This window comes from Primulina tabacum, chromosome 17 (assembly GCF_025594145.1).
Source record: "Primulina tabacum isolate GXHZ01 chromosome 17, ASM2559414v2, whole genome shotgun sequence".
Classification (NCBI taxonomy): domain Eukaryota; kingdom Viridiplantae; phylum Streptophyta; class Magnoliopsida; order Lamiales; family Gesneriaceae; genus Primulina; species Primulina tabacum.
In genome coordinates, this window is record NC_134566.1 from 27390388 (window position 1) to 27410419 (window position 20032).

Sequence of the window (20032 nt, forward strand, 5' to 3'; positions counted from 1 at the left end):
TTGCTACTGATATATCTGATAAGAGTGAGCTTTCGATATCTGAATACAAGTTGAGATTTTAGCAGAGTAACAGCAAGGTTGAATAGAATAGTAGTTCGTATATTATGTTCTCAGCTTCCCTCTTCAGCTATTTATAGGCTTCCCTCTCAACGGTAATATTAAATAGCGTTTGAATCCATATATTCGTTGATTGCCACGTCATTATTCTCTGACATTCGTACACTGCACTCTGAAATGCGGCGTTCCACTACTAGTTGCAGTATGTTGTACTATTTGTCGGTTGTCGTTCTCAACTGGTGACGTGTACAACTGAGAGATCAGCTGAAGGATAATAGCTTGAATGTTCTCGGCTGAATATGTATAGGTTTACGACTGATCAGTCAGTTGAGTGCTAATTCAGTTGCCTAAATCAGTTGCGATGGTATCAGTTGCCTTTAATATTAAGCACATTAATCATCAGTTAGGCAAATGATAGTCGATTTGCGAAGCCTGATAACTTGATCAGTTAGTCCAATAAATTCGATGATTAGTTTGTCAAATCACTTGAAATTTAGTTTCCAACAATTTCTCCCTTTTTGGTGACTGAAAAAACTTGGAATTTAATAAACTGATCAGCTGAAGTAAAATCCTTGTAGATAAAATAATTTTTCTAGTGTACAGATTCGTACAAAGAAAACAAATAAGCTTCAACTAATAATAGTTGTCTCTTCAGTTAAATCCTCTCTTTGAATCCTCTCTTATTCTTTCATCAATCTAGCTGCTTCCCCCCTTTTTGTCAATCACGTCGACTTTGAGAGATAAAATTTTAACATCAGCTGCAATGTCTTTGACGGCAGTCAACACAGTGGTTTGCAGCAAATCGATTTTCTTTGAAACAGATGTCTCCATAGATTCTACTCGCTTCGCTGATTAAGTCTTGAGTAAGTGAGAAACTTTCAGCTAAGCCTCTGTTCTTTTTAAGCTCGTCGATCACAAAAGAGATGGAGGTCACTGCTGTTTGAATAGATTTCAGTTTTTCTGAGGTAAATTCACTGGAGGAGTTCAGCTTTAGAGAGTGAGCAAGCTGAGTACTTTGAATCTCCTTTATTTCTTGCATTATTTTTGACATATTGAGCTGAATGTCCTGAATCACTTCAAGGACTAAGTCCATGTCAGAAGATGGACGAGGAGATTCAGACGGCCCTGGTTCTTGTTCCTTGGTAGATTGATCAAATATTACCAAAGTCCGGTCAGAAATCTCTGTTTCAGCATGCAACAATTCTTGCAGATTCTGTGGAGGAGAAGAGATAGTAGGAGAATCCACCAAAGAAGATGGTTCTTCAGTTTGCATGTGTTCAGTCAAAGCTGAAGTCAGTTGAGCCTCTTTTGGAGGACTAGGAACTGCTTGTTCAGTTGCAACCTCCAACTGAACTGGTTCAGAAAGTACTTCAAAATTAGCCATCTCGGCTTGTTCTTCAGTGGCAGCAGTGTGAACATCTGCTGGTTCTTCAGTTATAGCTACATCTTCATCTGTTCTGACTGATGCAAGCAGAATGTCATTCGAAACTGACTCGATGACTTCATCTAAATTTGCCGATGTCAGTTCAGCTTCAGAGTGAAGCTGAGGATTATCAGTAGGAGGTACAGACACTTGTGATTGTGGAGCATCAGAGGTTGAAGGAACAGTTGCTTGTTGAGATGAAGGAATATCGTCCTTAGGAGACTCTTGAACTGAATCTTCAGTTGAGAAATCTTGAGTGGTTGCTGGGATGATAAACTCTTGATCCATCTCCCAGTATTTGATATCAGTTTTCAGGCTGATGAGATCAGTTTCCATTTGAGCATACACTGTTTTATCATTGAATGCGAGAGGACTGGTTGGATCAAAGTTTGTCCGTAGCTTAGCAACCAACTGCTGTAGTTTCTGTACTTTCATAAGATCGAAGAAATACTTCTTCCTTTCAAGAACTTGAGTAACTGTAGATTCCTTCACTGTCTTCATCACCACTTTTTCCAGATGAATAAACCTCCTCAGGTTTAGATTGCTTCTGAAGTTCTTTGGCAAAAACATGAGTCCTGAATTTGACCCATTCATCATAGATTTTAAGCTTGTCTGCTGCAAATTCATTAATCTCCTGCCAAATGAGATCAATGTGTGTCTGAATAGCATTCGTGGGTCTGGGCTCTTCCTGTATCTTGCCTTTGACCTTTGGTTCAGTCAGGATATGTGGAATGCTTAATCCTAAGGTGGTTGCATCGATACCTTCTCTGATCACGACGCCTTTCGGTCGGGCAAAAGGTAAATGATTATATGCAGAGATTTTGATCAGTGGAGCCGTAACTCCAATAAGCTTTTCCTTGTCACTAGATTCAGTGACTTTCTGCTGAGGTAGAATCTTGGAAAGGGGTAACTGGTCCTCAGTTGAGGATTCAGTTGGGATAGCTTTCAATGGAATAGCCTCGATTGGCTGTTGAGCGTCGGTTTGCTTCAATCTATCAGTTGGGACAGATGCCAATATTGCTACTGGCTTTGTTTTCTAACTCCTTTGTTTCTTGGTAACCATTTGAAAGGGTGTTTTCTCAGAATCTGATTTACTGACAATCAGTTTTCACTTGATTGTTTTCACTTGAGCCATAGTTCTTCCCTTCTTGACTGACTTGGGAGCATCCTGCTGTATCCCAATCTCCTTTTTGATCTTAACAAACTGGTCAGGAGAGATGTCCAGTTTAGTTTTGAGTTGTTGAACATTCTTGGCGTGAAATACTTTGAATTTCGATGATCTCTCTGAATCATCAGCCACTAATCATTTGACTTTTATCAAATAGCTCAGTTGCACGGCGAATCCTTTGGACTGCTTGGAGGATTGAAACATGTTCGTCAAGATGTGGAAGATAAGGTGCTTCCAGTTCATCCTTTGACCAGCCATAATAACAGTGATGGCTTGAAATTTCTCCAACGTTAGTGCAGCAAATGATCCTGCTTTAGCTAATAGCCCCTAGACTACAATATCAGCTAACAACTGAACTTCATGCTTCAGTTCCTTCTTTGAATCGGAAACTTTGATTTTCCGTCCATCAGTAGAGAGAAGAGTTTGTATCTCTTCAATATCAGATGCCTTAACTTCAGCAAGGTTGTCCAGCCCATCAGAAGGCAATAAGAACATTTCTCCAAATGATTCTTCAGAAATGATCAATGACTGGCCGTTGACAGTGGTGATGATGCATCCATCAGAATTGATATTTCCATTAGAGTAGAAATCCTGAAGTTCCTTTTGGTAGATCTCCTGTGAAGGTTGCCCCAAAAATGTCCTCAGTCCAGCTGATTCTAGCTTCAGAAAAACGTTCTTGACATCGGCTTCTCCGATGGATAGAATTGATTCAAAATTGACAGCCATAGCATTCAACATGTGAGCGGGAATTTGATTGGCCATTGAAACTGAATGATTTCCTGTGAAAAAGAAAGCTTGAATTTGCTTTTGCTCTGAAAATTTTAGGTGCTTAAGGAAGAATAACTGAAACTGAGCGGGCAAAGTACTTATGTACGTGACTGTTCAAATTATTGGACACGTGTTAGTCTAGTAAATTTGAATAAAAAACATGTGTACGTGTGGTAAAAACGAGTGTTGAAAAAACATGGATTAAAAGGGTCAACATTACAATCTGTCACTTGATGAGAGATAGCATTTAATGCTTGGATAATCAGTCATGTCACTTAATGTGGAATAAAAAATGGTTAATTTGTTAACTTATGTGAGAAGATTAGTGAAATAATCAGCTGAACGATCAGTTGTAAAACTGTGTCTTTTCAGTTGAAGATTTACTAACTGCTGGCTTCTCAGTTAACCTCTTAAACCAATATTCCCCCTAAATAAATACATATAAAGATTACGAGAATATAAGCAAGACGAATTGAATGAAATCTTATGCTTAGAAGGTTAAGCGTCTGTTGTAATGCCGTTGTGCCTTACAGTTTCCTTGACCCTGGGCTATAAATAAGAGTAACTTGGTTAGTTTTACTCATATCAGCAAATAACATTTAAAAGCTAAAATGCCAGATGCAGGTAGCTCAAAGACTCCAGATATGGCCAAGGCGTTTATGAACTCAGCTCTGGAGGGAAGGAAAACTGCTATGGAAGATGAAGTCTTCCACCAAATCCTTCGATACTGGGAGGAGCTTCAAGGGCTCCAGTTCCTCTACTGAGTGTGCAGAGGCTACCACCCCCGATCTGTTGGCAAAAATAAGGAAATATCGAGAATACTTGCACGTTGCTGATACGGCGGACATCTTTGAAGATGCATATGTCTACCAGCTAATGCTCCGGAAGGAACGGAGGATCCTAGAGCATATAGCTGACTCAGATAGCTTCCTGAAGACTTCCACAGGAGAGTTAACCCGTTGGTTGACCAAGTGGAGGTCTTTTGTTGAGGAAGAGTACTTTGATGTAATCCGTAATAATTTCTTTAGATGAATGAAATGTTTGTCAGTTTATCTTTGTCTTTTATTTTCCTGCAAAGATTAATCTCAGTAGTTGATGAATAACTCACGAACTGAACATAATAAATGACAAATAACAAACTGTCATCAGTTAGAAAGTAAGAACTGATATATAACACAAGTTAATTGACAACTGACATATTAGCAATAAAACTGGTTAAGATAAATCAATTAATCCAAGTATATTGCGAAAGTGAGAAAACTTAGTCTCAGGCAACGATTTGGTGAAGATGTCAGCTACTTGTTGTTCGGTTGAGACATATTCCAGTCTTATGTCCTTCTTCAAGGCATGATCTCTGATGAAGTGATGCATGACATCTATGTGCTTGGTCCTAGAGTGAAGAACTGGATTGTAGGTGATAGCAATCATGCTTGTGTTGTCACAAAATATGGGCGATTCTCTTGCGATGACTCCATAGTCTCTCGGTTGTTGCTGAATCCAGAGCAATTGAGCACAGCAACTTCCAGCAGCAAGATATTCTGCTTCAGTTGTGAAAGTAGCAATGGATGTCTGCTTCTTGCTGAACCAAGAGATCAGTATGTCTCCTAGAAACTGACATGATCCACTTGTGCTTTTCCGATCAAGCTTACACGCTGCATAATCTACATCTGAATAGCCAACTAGATTGACAGAGAAGTCTTTAGAATACCATAACCCAACATTCTGAATGCCTTTTAAATATTTTAAAATATGTTTGGCAACTGAAAAATGTGATTGCTTAGGGTTTGCTTGAAATCTGGCACACATACAGACAACAAATACAATATCAGGGCGACTAGCAGTTAGGTATAATAATGAACCTATTAAACCTCTGTGAACTGTCGCCTCGACTGATATTCCCCCTTGATCAGTGTCTAGTTAACTGATGAGCTCATGGAGAGTACTTGCAGCTGAACACGATTCCATGCCAAATTTCTTCAGCAACTCCTTTGTGTATTTAGTTTGACTGATAAACGTTCCTGTCTCCAGTTGCTTCACTTGCAGTCCAAGGAAAAATGTCAGGTCACCCATCATGCTCATTTCAAATTTATCTTGCATCAACTTAGCAAACTTCTCGCATAATTTGGGGTTAGTTGACCCAAATATAATGTCATCAATATAAATTTGAACGAGTAAAATATGATCATTCTTTGAAAATTTGAACAATGTCTTATCAACTGACCCAACAGAAAAATCGTGATCAGTTAGAAATTTTGAAAGAGTTTCATACCAAGCTCTTGGAGCTTGTTTAAGACCATATAAGGCTTTGTTCAAATGGTAGACATGATCAGGAAAAAGGTGATTGATGAAACCTGGAGGTTGTTCAACGTAGACTTCCTCTTGCAATTGACCATTTAGGAAAGCACTCTTTACATCCATCTGGTAGACTTTGAAATCCTTGAATGAAGCATATGCAAGGAATATTCTTATAGCTTCCAGTCTTGCAACTGGTGCATATGTTTCATCATAGTCAATTCCTTCTTCTTGCCTATATCCTTGTGCTACTAGTCTCGCCTTGTTGCGCACAACTGAACCATCTTCGTTCAGTTTATTCCTGTACACCCATTTTGTACCTATAACAGTTTTTGAAATTGGTCTTGGAACTAGGTTCCAGACATTGTTATGTGGAAACTGATTCAGCTCCTCTTGCATTGCGTTTGTCCAGTTTGGATCAGCAAGAGCTTCATCAGTTTTCTTCGGTTCCAATTGCGATACGAAAGCTGAATGAATAAATAAGTTGAGCATCTGATTTCTAGTTCTCACCGGATCAGATGGGTTACCTATTACCAGTTCTGGAGGATGTGATTTCTTTCATCTGTATTCAGCATTTGTTGTATCCAAGTCAGCAACTGCTTCAGTTTGCAACTGGGTGTTTTCTTCAGTTTCAGTTGCCGTTGCATCAGTTGGTAGTTGAATATCCTCAATAGGCTCTGCCAACTGGTTATCAGGAACAGCTTCCTATTCAACTGATTGATCCACAATTTCAGGTTCTATTGTTTGAAAGATGTTTCGATTGATGTGTTTTTCTTCTTCATGATCATCGTCCAACTGATATCTGTAAATCTATCCACTAGCTCAACTGGATCAGTTGGCTTGTTAGTTAGTACAGTTTCATCAAAAACAATATATATAGACTCTTCAACATTTAGTGTGCTCTTGTTAAATACTCTATATGCTTTACAGACAGATGAATATCCCAAGAATATTCCCTCTGCAGATTTAGCTTCAAAGGCTTTTAAATGATTTTTTCCATTGTCAAGAATAAAACATCTACAGCCGAATATTTTGAAGTAGGAAACCACACTTTTTCGTCCATGCCAAATCTCATAAGGTGTTTTCAAATGATTTTTATTAATCATTGATCTGTTCTGAGTGTAACACGCAGTGTTTACTTCCTCTTCCCAAAACCTTTGAGAAATGCCAGAATCAGCAAGCATTGTTCTAGCAGCTTCTTTGAGGGTTCGATTTCTCCTTTCAGCTACACCATTTTGCTGAGGAGTTCTAGTTGCTGAGAGCTCGTGCTTAATTCCAACATTTTCTAAAAAATTTGAAAGAATTTGATTATTGAATTCAGTTCCTCGATCGGATTTGATTCTATCAATTCCAACTGATTTCTCATTTAATAGTCTTTTGAAAAGCTTAATCAGTTGTGCAGCAGTTTGGTCTTTGGATTTTAAAAAAATGACCCAAATAAATCTTGAAAAATCATCCACAAACACCAAGGTGTATTTCATTCCCCTTAAGCTCATGACTGGTATTGGACCAAATAAATCCATATGTAACAGCTCTAAGCATCGGGAAGAAGATTTACTGCCCTTGTTTTTAAAAGAAGATTTTAACTTGTTTACCAAACTGACATGCTGAACAAATTTTATCTTTGGTAAAATCCATTTTGAGCAAACCAGTGACAAGATCGTGATTACTACTCAGATATGCAATGGATTTAAAGTTCAGGTGGTTTAATCTCTTATGCCACAACCAGTTTTTAGAAGATTTTGAAGTAATAAAACATACTGGTGCATAAGGTTGATCATTCCAACTGACTTTGTAAGTGTTTCCACACCGTTTGCCAGTTAGGATGACCTCATCAGTTGAGTCTTTGACTGAACACGAATGTTTGTCAAACTGAACTGAGAATCCATTATAGCATAACTGACTAATGCTAATCAGATTATACTTGAGATTCTCAACTAATAAAACATCATTAATGATAAAATTACCATGGATAAGCTTACCCTTACCCACAGTTTTACCTTCGGAATTATCTCTGAAACTGATGTTTGGTCCAATGTACTTGATCAGTTGAGATAACAAGTTTGCATCTCCTGTCATGTGTCGTGAGCATCCACTATCCAAGTACCATATTGATTTCTTGCTTGTACCAATTACCTGCAATCACACACAAGATATAATTTTGGTACCCTTAGTTATTTGGGTCCTACATTGATTAGTACTTTAGGAATCCAGACTTGGATCAGTCTAACTGACTGTCCAGTTGTTGTATTCCAGATGGTCTTTCTCGATTTGTGTGTGGTAGGTGTGTAGTGTGCAGATGAGACAACATGTGATTTAGCTTTGTTCAACTGATTGTTCAGCCGATATCTTTTCTGAACTGGCTTGTTTTATAGTAATTGAAGTAGCCATTTGAATAATTCCTGCTGAATCTTTTTGATGACTGACTGCGTGAGTCAGTTAAAACCTTTGGGCTATAACCAATACCATATCTTCTAGCCTTGTTCGTACTTTCAGTAGGCTGTTCAACCAGTTTACTTGGCTCAGGTTGTTCTTGTACCATGACTGATTTGACAAAATGAATGTATTTCCCTTTGACCATATTCAGTTTTGGTTGAGTATCATTGGAAGACATTTCATCTTGGTTACTGAACCCTAAACCAGTTTTATCAGTAACTGATTTCCGAGAGTTCTGTATATCAGTTAATGCAGCAGATGATTTGTTCCAAGCCTGAATAAGCTCCGTTTGCTTTGAATTTTCAAGCATCAACTTCTGAATTATTGATTGATTCCTGCTTCTTTCAGCATTGAGCTCAGCAATCTCCCTTTTTAGACTCAACTCATCAACTGATTCATCAGTTTTAGTTTTATTGTCTATGGGATCAGTTTGATTTGCTCTGGCCTTTTCAAAAAATAAGGCAAGCTTTTGGTACTCATTAACCATGTCATGAAGAGTTAAAATAAGTTCTTCTCTAGTAAAATCAGTTGAGATGAAGTCAAATACATGTTGAATGCTTGACTCCACTTCCGTATCATCAGCCATTAGACACTTCACTTCCTCTTCACCATCACTGGAACTGCATGAGGTTTCTGGCTCTGACTCTTCGCTTGTCAGTTTCTGCCCATTTAGATTTACTCTCTTCAGCTAAGAGTACCTCATGCTTCTTCCTGTAGGACTTCTTATCATCCTTGGGTCTCCTCTTGTGCTCATATGACTTCTTCTTTCTTTCAGTCGAGCCTTGACTGTCCTTCTTGGGTTTGGTACAGTCAGCAATGAAGTGACCGGGTTTGCCACAGTTGTAGCAAGCATTTGATTCCTATTTAGAATTGTTTCTCTGATAACGCTTCTGGTAGTTCCCTTGATTCTTCCTCGTGAACCTTCCAAATTTCTTGATGAACAATGACATAGCGTCATTGCTTAGTTGATCAGCAACCTTCTCGACTGAACCAGTTGGTTCTGTTCTTACAGCAGCTAGGCAGTTGTGGCTGCTGGAGTGGATGGTTCTCCTTCTCGAGTTTGCAGCTCAAACTCATAGGCCTTCAGATCAGCAAATAGGTCATGAAGCTCAACCTTGTTTAGATCCTTGGATTCCCTCATTGCCATGGTCTTTACGTCCCACTCCTTGGGAAGACCTCTGATCACTTTTAAGGCAACTTCTTTGTTGGTATACACTTTTTCAAGTGCATTAAGTTCATTGATGATACAGCTGACTCTTTCATCATACTCATGCATCGATTCTCCAGCTCTCATCTTTATGTTGTCAAACTTCTGAACAGCAACAGAAAGTTTATTCTCTTTGGTTTGTTCGTTTCCTTCACAAAGCTGGATCAGCTTTCCCCAAATCTCTTTAGCTGTCTTGCACATTTTGATCTTGCTGAAAATTATTTTATCCAGCATTTTGTACAGTATATCATTGCCACATTATCCAAATTTGCTTTTCTTTTGTCCTCGGCAGTCCATTCATCTCTGGGCTTTTCAATTCTGTGAGGTGCCCCATCGGTGATTGCAACTGATGTGTTGGCTTTCAGAATCTTCATTGGTCCGTCAGTGATGACGTACCACATATCATCGTCTTGTGCAGCTAAGTGATTCTGCATCCTGATTTTCCAATCATCGAAGTCTTCTCTGGAAAACATTGGGATCTTGTTGAAGGATGCCATGATAATTAGTTTGAGTAGAAATATTCTGAGACGAGATACAACCGCTCTGATACCACTAGAAAAGATCGGCTAGAAGGTGGAAAGTGTTTAGAAGGGGGGTTGAATAAACACTTGCGTATTTTGTATTCTTTTCGAATATTGAGTTCAATTTCGTGACAAACTGATTCTCGGTATCTCGTCAATCGATAGCAATAAGTTTAACTGAGAAAAACAGTTGCGGAAGTAAACTGACTGATAGATAGAATAACTAACTGAAAGTAATAACTGAAATGAAAGTGAACACGGTTTGTTTCTGGATGTTCGGAGGATGGAATAACTCCTACGTCACCCTTCTATCACGAAGATAGAATTTCCACTAAAAGACTTTGATCGAATACAAGAGTTGTATTGACCCACTTCAGTTTGGACTTAACACTGCCAAAACTGAAACTCTTAGTACATAAAAACTTTTACAGTGCGTGACTGAAATTTAAACACGACTGAATGAATCTAACAAAGATTTCAAAGTGCTAACAAGCTCGTAAATATAGCCTTGATTGCTACTGATATATCTGATAAGAGTGAGCTTTCGATATCTGAATACGAGTTGAGATTTTAGCAGCGTAACAGCAAGGTTGAATAGAATAGTAGTTCGTATATTATGTTCTCAGCTGCCCTCTTCAGCTATTTATAGGCTTCCCTCTCAACGGTAATATTAAATAGTGTTTGAATCCATATATCCGTTGATTCCCACGTCATTATTCTCTGAAATTCGTACACTGCACTCTGAAATACGGCGTTCCACTACTAGTTGCAGTCTGTTGTACTATTTGTCGGTTGTCGTTCTCAACTGGTGATGTGTACAACTGAGAGATCAGCTGAAGGATAATAGCTTGAATGTTCTCGGCTGAATATGTATAGGTTTACGACTGATCAGTCAGTTGACTGCTCATTCAGTTGTGTAAATCAGTTGCGATAAATCAGTTGCGATGGTATCAGCTGCCTTTAATATTAAGCACATTAATCATCAGTTAGGCAAATGATAGTCGATTTGCGAAGCCTAGTAACTTGATCAGTTAGTCCAATAAATTCGATGCTTAGTTTATCAAATGACTGAAATTTAGTTTCCAACAAATGATCAACAAAAGGCATAATCAGACTCCATATGAGATATGGAAAAGAAGTAAGCCTAATGTATCTTATTTCCATGTGTTTGGTTGCAAATGCTTTGTGCTCAACAACGGTAAAAACTATTTATCTGCATTTGATTCAAAATCAGATGCTGGACTTTTTCTCGGTTATTCAGCAGTAAGCAAAGCTTTCATTATCTTCGACAATAGAACTCTCAATGTTGAAGAATCTGTTCATATTGTCTTCGACGAAGACAGCAGTGCTCCTGAAATTTTTAATATGTCAAATTTGAGTAACAGGTTAGATAGGATTCATTTGGAACCAGATAGTGAAGAAGATATAGAACCAAGTATGAAAGACGTTCAAAATCCAGAACCAGACATTCCAATAGTGGAACCAGATGTACAGACATTAGATTTACCAGTACCAACAGCAGACACTCCAGAATCTGCTACTGGTTCAGCTTAGATCAATCCAAATATATCAAACAAAAAAAATTCCCTTTAAACCCTTTTATTTGGAGAAAATCACATCCTCCATCTTTGGTTATTGGAAATCCAGCAGCACCTCTGAGAACCAGAAGGCAAATGATTAATGAATATATGCATGCTGCTTTTATTTCTCAGGATGAACCAAAAAAAATTGAAGAAACTCTTCTGGATCCAAGTTGGATTGAAGCTATGCAAGAAGAAATGAATCAATTCAAAAGGAACGAAGTTTGGTTTTTAGTATCTAGACCATCTCACCAAGATGTTATTGGAACCCGGTGGGTATTTAGAAAAAAACTAAATGAAGAAGGAACTGTGATTAGAAATAAAGCAAGATTGGTGGCTCAAGGTTTCAAACAAGAGGAAGGAATCGACTATGATGAAACTTTTGCACCAGTAGCAAGGCTCGAAGCTATCAGAATATTTTTGGCCTTTGCTGCTTTTAAGAATTTCAAAGTCTATCAAATAGATGTGAAGAGTGCCTTCCTAAATGGTCTACTACAAGAAGAGATCTACGTCGAACAACCTCCAGGTTTTATTGATCATTTTTCACTTCATCATGTATTCAAATTACACAAAGCTCTGTACGGTTTAAAACAGGCACCTAGAGCGTGGTATGACACTATGTCACAATTTCTTATCAATCATGATTTTACAATTGGCACAGTAGACAAGACTTTGTTCACTTTAGTCAAGAATAAGCATATTCTATTGGTACAAATTTATGTTGATGACATTATTTTTGGGTCAACTAACCACAAACTGTGTGCAAAGTTTGCTAAATTGATGCAGAATCAGTTTGAAATGAGCATGATGGGAGAATTAACATTCTTCCTAGGACTCCAGATCAAGCAACTTGATACTGGAATTTTTATAAATCAAGCTAAGTGTACCAAGGAGCTACTGAAAAAGTTTGGCAAAGCATGCTTCCATTCCAATGAGCTCATCTACCAAACTTGATAAAGATGAAAGTGGAATTTCAGTAGAGGTAACTCAGTATCGTGGTCTTATTGGCTCACTATTGTATCTTAGTGCCAGTAGACCTGATATCTTATTTGTTGTTTGCATTTGTGCAAGATTTCAATCTAACCCCAAGCAATCTCATTATATTGTTGCTAAACGTATTCTGAAGTACTTAAAGGGAACTCAAAATGTCGGCTTATGGTATCCCAATGATTCATCTTTCAATCTTATTGGATATTCAGATGCTGATTATGCAGATTGCAAACTAGACAGGAAAAGCACAAGTGGTTTTTGTCAATTCCTTGGTGATAGGCTGATCTCCTGGTTTAGTAAAAAGCAGACTTCGGTAGCTACATCTACTGCAGAAGCAGAATACCTCGCTGCCGGAAGTTGCTGCTCTCAAATATTATGGATGCAGCAACAACTTAAAGACTATGGAGTTCATGTCTCTGAATCACCTATCTTCTGTGACAATACCAGTGCCATTGCAATTACGCAAAATCCAGTACTTCATTCCAGAACAAATCACATCGACATCAGACATCATTTTATAAGAGATCATGTGCAGAAGAAGGACATTTGTCTGGAATACGTTTCTACTGATTTACAAGCAGCAGACATCTTTACAAAACCTCAGCCTGAAAATAAGTTTTGTTATTTTCGTAATATACTCGGTTTAATTGATTTAACTTGATTTTATTGATGTTATCATTTGATTGAATGTTATCAATTTATTACACTAACATTGTTTTATTTGCAGAAAAGTAAAGGAACAACATGTCACAACCATTGTTATTTTATTTAGAATGTAATCGAAACCAGGTTACACTGTCTAATTCATTTCCTACGGAGTCTTGCCACTCGGAAATCCAGTTACTCAACTCATGACTCCTAATCCTTTTAAAGAATTCTGCACTGGAAATCTTTCAAGCAGATGTCATTCCTTCCAAATCATCATCTGGAGCAAAACTCTATCAGTAGCAAGCTCAGAAATCTGATCAACCTCAAACTCCCGTTTGTACTTCCTGACTCTTGCTCTTTGAGCAGTAGTAGAAGCCAAATCATTCTGATACACATTCTGCAGCTCCTGCACTTTGAACCATACAGACATGACCTTTATCCAAACATACTCCTCAATGGTCCTCTTTAAAGTTTCCAGATGAGGAAGTGTCTCTGGTGTTACCAGGACATGAGTGCTGCTTCAGGCATCCGAATTGCTTGAATCCGACATATCGATTTATTGTTTCCTTAACAATTGGTGTTATCTTATTTATAGACAGGTTGCATTTAATGGTGAAGAAGTTGAAGAGTCTCAGGTCAACCGAACTGTTCTACTGATTTACAGAGACTGAGTGTTTCTTATCCATTATCTATTTATTCAGTCAATAAAAACAGTAGATAAACAAGATATGACAAAATAAGATTTTTCATTCATAAAACCAGAAGCATTACAGTGAGTTTATCTATTATATTTGTTGATATCAGCAGCTTGAAGTACTTCATGCAAAGTACTTCAGCAGAAACCTATCTAAGGACTGCTGGGAACCCCTCTCCTTGAATGATTGTGATTGTGGGAGAAGTAATTCCACAGCCTCGTCCTAATAATTTTGAACAATCTTACTGATTGTTCATGTTATAAACTGAGGATTTTCTTCTCAGCCCTCATATCTTGAAAAAGGATGTCTTCAAACATCTTCTTACGAGACGCTGGAAGTTGCTTCTGGAAATCCTCTGCTGATTCAAACTCTGGAGAAGACTCCGAGAGATCACTTGAACTGCTCATTTGTTTTGATTTGATGAAAAGTTTAAATGACTTAGTTTGTGAACTTGCAGGCATTTTTATAGATTCTCGGGAAGCTAAAGAGACGGCTGTCTGACTACTCGTATACCAAGAATCATTTGTCACTTCCCTCAGATTGTGTATCTTCGCATTTATTAGTTGCATGAATTTAGGGGGGACATGATCGTTTTTCAGACTGTCACTTTTATACCTTGTCAAAAGCAGAAAGGATGTTTGTCTTTTCAATTAAACAAGTGTCTACTGGTTTTTGTATTAATCCGCTGGAAATATTTCAGCATCTTATGACTTCCAGTAGATATTATCATAAAACGACAAACCCTCTTCTGGTCTTTTTCAATAACCAACTGGACAGCCCGCTCTTTTTATTACCTTTCAAATTTTGAAATCATTAGTATCTCTCTGACACGCTCTGCATAACTTTTCAAATACTCAACCGTAAACATATTGACACGTGTCCTTGTGTTTACATTGATGGCTGTACATTCTCTTTTGAATATTAACCGCTCTTTTCAGTTCTTTTCATTTTTTACGTTTCCAGAATCTTACTCTCTAGCTACTGCTTTTTTCTCGAAATCTTGATTACATAATCTACTTCGAAGTTCTCTCATTTACAGGCGAAGAAATGGCTGGAGCTTACATTCTCAATGCTTATCAAGTCAACTTTGCATCAGTACTTACCATCAAGGATGAAGAACTTGTTCAGATGTTCAAAGCTGTTGAGAAATCAGGACTCAGAAAGTTTCTGGAAGCACCTGCTATTATCTATAAGACCTCACTTTTGGAATTCTTCGCCAAAGCAATTGTTCAAGATGGAAATATTGTTTATTCCCAGGGGGACGCATCTATTTCCATTGATGCTACACTACTTGGTTCAACTTTCTTTCTTCCAATCTCAGGCACCTCTGATTTGTCAGGACTTACGAAGGAAGAAATGTCCATTGCCCTCTCTACCTTCTCAGCTTTTGGAGAGGAACTCTCTCCCTCTTGTTTCAAGAAGCTTCTGAAAATGGAGTACCAAGTACTCACTGATATTGTGGCGAAGGCACTTCTTGTGAAAGCCGGTACTTTTGATCTTTTAACCAAGTAACAGGTTCATGTGATGGTAGCAATCATGAGAGAAATGATCTCACCGAAGAATACTGGTTTTGCTGTTCAAATTAGCCAGATGTTGAAGGATGCTGGTTTTCCGTTCACCACTGAACAAGATGCTTCTTTTGTGACTATGGCCGATGCTGATAACGTGCTTGCTCTACGGCCTAAGCCAACTGTGGCTGAATTTGGTTCATTGAAAAATGAGATTGGGGATGCTCAAGCCGAAGGCCAAGCTACTCAGAAGAAAATCAAAAGAAAAAGAGTAATTGTTTTGACTGATTCAGAGAAGACTGTATCTGAAGAATCGGCTGCACCTGATAAAGATTCTATTCCAGTAGAACTCTGAGCAAGAAGAAGCCCAGAACTACCATCCGCATCAAGAAACCAGCAGTCATTGCTGATTTGGATATTGTCCCGTTGAGACAAGTATTTCCAGCTGTCATCCCATCCAAACCCAAGTCTATTTCGGAACCAGTAGTCACTCTTGTTGTTTCACAACCAACTGCTGCCCCCTCTGTCATCGCACCAGTAGATGCTATTGTTCCATCAACATCAACTTCAGTGTCTACTCTCAGACCTGCTACTGGAGTTTTTTTTTGAGATTCATTAGCCGGATCCTCCACTACTCGGTCCGTGCTGCCTACTCCTACTGGAAAAGGAAAAGGGAAGTTGTTTGAAGAACCCCAATTTCAACACACCAAAAACACAGTGCAAACTGGCATTGAGCTCCACCTTCAGGAAATTGAAAAATCTTCCAAGGAAAATATGTTATTCTTTGATGAATGGCTGAAGATGAGAGTTTTTCACCCTCTCACTTACTTACGAACTGAAAACGTATTGACACATATGATGAAGCATGAGAAGAAAGTTTTTGCTACTGCAAAAACCAAAAATGTCATGAGGCAATGAATCGCAGAAACTACATCCTTGATCAATTGAAGCAGAAGGAGATGGACTCTGTGTTGAAAACCCTAAAGTCTAATTTTGATCCAATGAGTCCTACTGCTCCTCATGATCAGGATGTTATCAAGCTTATCGCTGATCAATTGAATTTGTTGATTGAACAGATTCACACTCAAGAGCAGGCTTTTGCTAAGCCTCTTTCATACAGGTTAGGCATGGTTCCTGAACTTTTGCAGATACAGCCAGTTGAGGAGAGGACCACAGCTCCCATAAAAGCAAAGGTCTCAAGTACTCCTGCATTACCAGAACTGTCTACTCGATCATCGTCTTTGATCTCTGTTCAAGAGCTGGCCTCGGTGGATGAGGTCATTCAGTCCATTGTTCCTACTGTTGCTCCACCAAAATCAAATCGGGATGTGGTACTCTCAGAAACTTCACCCGAATCCCAACCCATGGAAGCATCAGATTATAACCCATTACCAAATCTTGAAAAATTTTCTGCTGAACATCAAGCAGAAATGACAGCTCTACTGCATAGGTCATCTGAACTCATCCCTTCGGAGCAACCACTGGAAACCACTGAAAATGTTGACCACGACGAGAATGTTGCTTCTAAAAAAATCAATGTTCTTGAAGAAACTTATACTGCTCCATCTGCTGCTGAGGAAAATATTGCAGTACATCCTCTCTCTACTGCTCCAGAAGAAAGCTCTGCTGAACCTGGTCCTTCAACTGCTCTGCTGGACGCGATCCCTTCTACTGCTCCACCATAGCTTACAACCTCTACTGCATTGGTTGTGTCTATCTCTGACTCTGCTGCTCATATTGCCCATGTTGCCGAAATCAAGCAGTGTATGCTCACCAGAACTCCATCTCCGGAACCAGAAATCTTTAATATGAAATTTGAGATAGAAGCTTTGCAAAGAAATCTCAACAATCTATCAGAGATAGTAAAGCGAATATCTCGTGAACTTTCCGCAGAAGTGAGTGGCTCAACGTTTTTCCGAGATCGTATCTCTAAAGAGATATTTCGCACGGCGGAATCTGTAAACAAAATGCATGCTGAGACCACTGTTTTTAGACATGCTGTTTCCAAAAGCCAAAGTGCTATCATGCTCAGACAAACTGACATTCTCCAACGACTCTCTGACCATGATGATGTTATTCGTTCAGTCTCTACTATAATGGAGTTAATGGATGCCAAGATTGAGTCTCAATCTCAATCTCTTAATACTCTAAATGAACGAGTATCTCAACGTGCACCATATCTGGAGATGCTCAACAATGGAATTATGACTCTCTCTGGGCGTATGGACTACTTAATTGCTCGAGTCATGGTCGTTGATGCTAAAAAGGAGGAAGGAACAGAACCAGAAGGAAGACAAGAAGAAGATAGAAGAACTGGAGACATGGCCGAATCCTCTGCCAGAAGAGATCTAAATGCTGATGCTCATAATGATGAAATTATTTTCAGGGACATTGGCACTGATAACTAAATTTGCTGTTGTTTAAATTTCTTAATTTATTTTGTTGTTTTATATTGCCATTATCTATCTCTGCTAACGTCCATGTTTTCGGCATCACCACAAAGGGGAAAATTATTAGACTTAACTTAATTGTGGCGATAAGAATCAAAACGAGCAGGCTGTTAGTTAAAATCAGTAGGCAATATAAAAGCAGGACTAACCAGAAGCAGAACCAAGTCTGGAATTAGAGTAACTTACGTCTTCTGTGCTATTAAATGTTACCATTACTTTATCGAGTACGAGTATTTATTGCACCATTAATGCTATACGAAGTTATTTATTACACTTTACCAGTTTTAGTATGAAACCAGACTGATTGCTCTGAAGCCCTTTTACAGGACCCTTTTCAGGCAATTAAGTTGATTTCATCAGAAGTCAAAGAAGCCGTTTTGATTATAGACGTTGGATTTAAGTTATCTATATATATGGATCAAAACCATTTTGAAGAACAACGCAGATCACTTTATCTATCCAATGCTATATTGAGCAACAGCGAATCAATCATCTTCTTCTAAGCTCAAAATTGCAGAAAAGCAGTACACGCTTCATATTATATCTGATCTTTGGAGATCATTTTGTACTGCTATTTCTTCATATCTTCAAGCAAAACACTTACTATATTTCGTATAAGAGTCTGTAAACTGGAAGAGAGTCTTTTCCAGAATCTTGTTATATTGAATCATATTGTGTTGAGTTACTAAGAGTTTCATTAGGCAAAAGATAAGCCCTGCTGAAGTGGGTGTGTACAAGTGTTGTACTGTAAAATCCAAAGTCTTTTAGTGATACCTTCTGGAAACAGAAGAAGGGGAGACGTAGAAGATTTTATCTTCGAACTTCCAGAAACAACTATTGTTCTATTACCTACTGGTGTTACTGTTTTTCACCCTACTCTATCGGATTGTTTCCGCACTTATTATTGTGATCTGTTGGACGTAATCTTGAATAAGAACAGCTACAATCTTTAACAGGATTCTAGCACCCTTTGCAAAAATCTATCAGTAAAGGAAAGAGTTTATTCACCCCCCCTCTAAACTCTACATCGATCCCTCAACAATGTTCATGTAAGAAATTTGACATATTAGAAATTCCATGTAGACACGCCCTTGTTGCTTCAATTTCAAGAGGGATTTCAATTTATAGTTTGTGCTTTGAATATTATAGAACTACATGTTGGAGAATCTCCTATGATGAGCCAATTCATCAATGTAGATAACCAAATAGATTGGTTGATTCCAGAAGAAGTTCAAAGAAGGGTTATTCTACCTCCATGTGTGAGGAGATCATGTGGAAGACCACGAACAAGAAGGATACGATCCATAGGTGAAATATCTCGTATGCGTCATTGCTCTACATGTGGTTCCATTGGACATATTAAGAAAAATTGCAAAAAATCTGCTCCGATTTTGACTTGACTTGATTATGTTTAGAATTTTTTTCAAATGGGATTATTGCTTCTCTAGGATTTGGTTTGTTTTTATTTGATTTTCACAATTTCTCGAATAATCTTATGAATTCCATGCATATGAACATAAAGTGGTGATAATTTGAGATAAATCTTTTTCCGGGTTGCATTTTTTATGCATTTTATTTTTTGAATGTTTGTTGTGCACAATCATAAACTGTTAGCATGGAATAAGGTAGAGACTTAATTGAGACTATCGAATTTTTTATTTATATTTGTGTAAACTCACATTGATGTAATTATTATGTTTCATAACTATGGTGATTGATGATTTTGTTTATATTATTTAGTCATAATTAAAATATTATAATCTTGGTGGTTTCGTATGCACTAATTCAAACTAACAATTCATAATTTTATTAAAATATGTTTATTGATATAAGTAATTAATATTAAAAAATTAATATATTATAAATTAAATAAAACAGAACAAATATTAAATCAACTTTTTTAAAAAATAATAGATAATTAAATAAATGAATCATGAAAATGAAACATGTGTGGTCATAGAAAAAGAGTATTTTATGAATTTTAAATTACACAAGACATAATGCAAATTATGTAATAAAGAATGCCATTTTTAAAATCGAGAATAGCTTTTTCGGGTTTTCCCACTAAATCAGCAACGACAATTCTTCGAGTGACCTATATATAGTGTTATTAAACAGATTCCATCGACGTAGCCCAATCTAATAAAAAGGGGCTGAAGCATTAAATCAATTCCAGCACACAACCATTGATCCTTGTCCAGAAACTTTGATAATATAGACCTCCAATTATGCTAATAATAATTAGTTTGCGACTTTAATTATGCATGTAGAATCAATGTGTTTAATTAA